The following is a 5,158-nucleotide window of genomic DNA, read 5'->3' on the forward strand; positions in this document are numbered from 1 at the left end:
CTTCTTCTCCACCCCTGGAGTTTCAGGCGTGGTTTGCAAGTCCGTGCAAGTTATACCTGTTTTTTTTTTTTTTTACAATGTTTACATAGATTTCTATGACCGGAACTAATCAGGAACTGTTCATTTCGTCAACGTTTACCAGTTCAAAAGTATTTATTGTGAAAATGAACACTGAAGATCAACTGCTCCGGATGTACACTCACCTGGAATTGAAATAATCTTTTTGAACATCATATGGGTGGATTAATATAAAGTCCGAGTCAATTCTCTACTCTATTCCATGCTATGACAATGAACATACAGGTAGAAAGCCACAGGTGTGTGCGGTTGATGGCCGAAAGATGGCGGTCTACCCTAAGACTTGTGGACGTTCATGCCACATCTGGCCAACGTGTTGCAGTAATAATGTCTACCAGCAGGGGGCATTAGCCATCAGCCGTTACTAGACCTCAATGACAGCCAGGCGTTACAGTAGTGACCACCACCAAGTGACATGCACTTCCGAACAGTAAAATATTGTCACAATAGCTAACTCGACAAATAGAACCACATTACATGCCTGATAAAGAAAGCAACAACTTCCATAAATGAAAAGTTATGCTGCCCTTATAGAGTACCACAGTATGAGTCATAATACCCATAAAACCTAGCGGTCAAACAAGGAAATGGTTCCAATCGTTTTTCCACCATTACTTTTCCCTACAGGCGATTTAAGTAACACTTTAAATAAGGGCTGTGTTTCACATAGGCTTACCCAGGTGTGCCGTTTTGATAACCATAAATCTTTCTCAGACAAGGTGACTTTTATCAATATTAGCTGCTAATGGGCCATGATGATGTGGATGAGACTGCTGAATCCTGGCAAAGGTAAGAATCTCTGGATTAAACATCTGTTAGCTAAATTTATTTAAAAAAATTAATAAATAAATAAATAAAAAATGAATTTAGTAAAGAATAAATTGGAAAAAATGGTTTAAATTGACATCTGTCTTGGGAAAGTTTTTTAATTTACAGAATACCTGTGATCTAGCTAGCTAGCTCATGGTTAGCTAGCTAAACTCAGCAAAAAAAAGGACCCTGTCTTACAAAGAACTTCACATATCTTCATTGTAAAGGGATTAAACACTGTTTCCCCATGCTTATTCAATGAACCATAAACAATTAATGAACATGCACCTGTGGAACGGTCGTTAAGACACTAACAGCTTACAGACAGTAGGCAATTAAGGTCACAGTTATGAAAACTTAGGACACTAAAGAGGCCTTTCAACTGACTCTGAAATACAACATCAGAAAGATGCCCAGGGTCCCTGATCATCTGCGTGAACGTGCCTTAGGCATGCTGCAAGGAGGCATGAGGACTGCAGATGTGGCCAGGGCAATAAATTGCAATGTCCGTACTGTGAGACGCCTAAGACAGCGCTACAGAGAGACAGGACGGACAGCTGACTGTCCTTGCAGTTGCAGATCACGTTTAACAACACCTGCACAGGATCGGTACATCCGAACCTCACACCTGCGGGACAGGTACAGGATGGCAACAACAACTGCCCGAGTTACACCAGGAATGCACAATCCCTCCATCAGTGCTCAGCCTATCTGCAATTGGCTGAGAGAGGCTGGACTGAGTGCTTGTAGGCCTGTTGTAAAGGCATGTCCTCATCAGACATCACCGGCAACAATGTCGCCTATGGGCACAAACCCACCATCGCTGGACCAGACAGGACTGTCAAAAAGTGCTCTTCACTGACGAGTTCACGCTTATGTCTCACCAGGGGTGATGGTCGATTGGCATTTATTGTCGAAGGAATGAGTGTTACACCGAGGCCTGTACTCTGGAGCGGGATCGATTTGGAGGTGGAGGGTCCGTCATAGTCTGGGGCGGTGTGTCACAGCATCATCGGACTGAGCGTGTTGTCATTGCAGGCAATCTCAACGCTGTGCGTTATAGGGAAGACATCCTCCTCCCTCATGTGGTACCCTTCCTGCAGGCTCATCCTGACATGACCCTCCAGCATGACAATGCCACCAGCCATACTGCTCGTTCTGTGCGTGATTTCCTGCAAGACAGGAATGTCAGTGTTCTGCCATGGCCAGCGAAGAACCTGGATCTCAATCCCATTGAGCACGTCTGGGACCTGTTGGATCAGAGGTTGAGGGCTAGGGCCATTCCCCCCAGAAATGTCCGGGAACTTGCAGGTGCCTTGGTGGAAGAGTGAGCGGCAGTGTAGCCTAGTGGTTAGAGCATTGGACTAGTAACCGAAAGGTTGCAAGTTCAAATCCCCGAGCTGACAAGGTACAAAATCTGTCATTCTGCCCTTGAACAGGCAGTTAACCCACTGTTCCTAGGCTGTCATTGAAAATAAGAATTTGTTCTTAACTGACTTGCCTAGTTAAATAAAGGTACTTTTTTTTTTAAATAAAAAACTCACAGCAAGAACTGGCAAATCTGGTGCAGTCCATGAGGACGAGATGCACTGCAGTACTTAATGCAGCTGGTGGCCACACCAGATACTGACTGTTACTTTTGATTTTGACACCCCCCTTTGTTCAGAGACACAATATTCCACTTCTGTTAATCACATGTCTGTGGAACTTGTTCAGTTTATGTCTCAGTTGTTGAATCTTATGTTCCTACAAATATTTACACATGTTAAGTTGTCTGAAAATAAACGCAGCTGACAGTGAGAGGACGTTTATTTTTTTGCTGAGTTTAGTTAGCAACATTAGACTGGCTAGATGAGCCGTCTATTTGTCTTTCCATTTAAATGCATGAATCTTGCTCAGACAGTCAGTTTTAAGATACTATTATAGACATATTGACATACATGACAGACATACATGATTCATACATGATTATAGACATACATGATTCTAACCAATTTCATACGATTATATGGCTTCAGGGTAGATATGGCTTCAGGGCGGAATATTCTAGTCATTCATTCAAATTCCATCAACTGTTAGTATTTGCCTTTAGGTTCCATTCCATGTGTAGACTATTGGACTGGCCTGTGTGGTCTTTCATATGTGTAGTAGTTTGTTGCATAGTTTATCATTTGTGTCTGAACTCTGAATTCAGTCTAAGACATAGATTGTTAACTTCTTTCATGTTGTCCTTGACCTTTTATAGACGCAGACCGAAAGACATCCAAGCAGCACTTTGAGATCAAGTCTCAAATGGACCCAGTACTGGTTGATGCGTAGGCCTAAGTAACCACACAGACTCAAATGGACCCAGTACTGGTTGATGCGTAGGCCTAAGTAACCACACAGACTCAAATGGACCCAGTACTGGTTGATGCGTAGGCCTAAGTAACCACACAGACTCAAATGGACCCAGTACTGGTTGATGCGTAGGCCTAAGTAACCACACAGACTCAAATGGACCTACAGCTGGGGTAAGATTTCTTCCATCATTCTCACACACAGTAGACACAGTGTAAACCACCATGGTATCATGACTTAAGAAGCTTCTGATAGGCTAATTGATGTCATTTGAGTCAATTGGAAGTGTACCTGTGGATGTATTACAAGGCCTACCTTCAAACTCAGTGCCTCTTTGCTTGACATCATTGGAAAATCAGAAGAAAAATTGTAGACCTCCACAAGTCTGGTTCATCCTTGGGAGCAATTTCCAAATGCCTGGAGGTACCACGTTCATCTGTACAAACAATTGTACGCAAGTATAAACACCATGGGACCACGCAGCCGTCATACCGCTTAGGAAGGTGACGCGTTCTGTTTCCTAGAGATGAACATACTTTGGTGCGAAAAAGTGCAAATCAATCCCAGAACAACAGCAAAGGACCTTGTGAAGATGCTGGAGGAAACAGGTACAAAAGTATCTACATCCACAGTAAAACGAGCTCTATATCGACATAACCTGAAAGGCCGCTCAGCAAGGAAGAAGCCACGGCTCCAAAACTGCCATAAAAAAGCCAGACTGCGGTTTGCAACTGCACATGGGGATAGAGGTTGTACTTTTTGGAGAAATGTCCTCTGGTCTGATGAAACAAAAATAGAACTGTTTGGTCATAATGACCATTGTTATGTTTAGAGGAAAAAGGGGGAGGCTTGCAAACTGAAGAACACCATCCCAACCGTGAAGCACGGGGGTGGCAGCATCATGCTGTGGGGGTGCTTTGCTGCAGGAGGGACTGGTGTACTTCACAAAATAGATGGCTTCATGAGGATGGAAAATTATGTGGATATATTGAAGCAACATCTCAAGACCTCCGTCAGGAAGTTAAAGCTTGTTGGAAATGGGTCTTCCAAATGGACAATGATCCCAAGCATACTTCCAAAGTTGAAGCAAAATGGCTTAAGAACAACAAAGTCATGGTATTGGAGTGGCCATCACAAAGCCCTTACCTCAATCCTATAGAACATTTGTGGGCAGAACTGAAAAAGTGTGTGTGAGCAAGGAGGCCAACAAACCTGACTCAGTTACACCAGCTCTGTCAGGAGGAATGGGCAAAAATTCACCCAACTTATTGTGGGATGCTTGTGGAAGGCTACACAAAATGTTTGACCCAAGTTAAACAATTTGAAGGCAATGCCACCAAATACTAGTTGAGTGTATGTAAACTTCTGACCCACTGGGAATGTGATGAAAGAAATACAAGCTAAAATTAATCATTCTCTCTGCTTTTATTCTGACATTTCACATTCTTAAATAAATAAATAAAAAATAAATATAGGATTAAATGTCAGGAATTGTGAAAAACTGTGTTTAAATGTATTTGGCTAAGGTGTATGTACATTTCCGACTTCAACTGTATATCGACTATTTCTACTTCACAACATTCCAAAAGAAAATTATGTATTTTTTAGTCCGTACATTTTCCCCTGACACCCGAAAGTACTCGTTCCATTTTGACAGGAAAGTGGTCTAATTCACAAACTTATCAAGAGAACATCCCTGGTCATCTCCACTTATCAAGAGAACATCCCTGGTCATCTCCACTTATCAAGAGAACACCCCTGGTCATCCCTACGGTCTCTGATCTGGCGGACTCACATGCTTTGTTTATTATGTCTGAGTGTTGGAGTGTGTCCCTGGCGAAGCAATGGTTGGCCATGTTATGTTTATTCCATGGCCAACCATCCCTGTAGCAACCCATTATTCCACATTATGCCTTTTATGGCCCCGTGG

The sequence above is a fragment of the Oncorhynchus tshawytscha genome, linkage group LG24 (genome assembly GCF_018296145.1).
Source record: "Oncorhynchus tshawytscha isolate Ot180627B linkage group LG24, Otsh_v2.0, whole genome shotgun sequence".
Taxonomy (NCBI): Eukaryota; Metazoa; Chordata; class Actinopteri; order Salmoniformes; family Salmonidae; genus Oncorhynchus; species Oncorhynchus tshawytscha.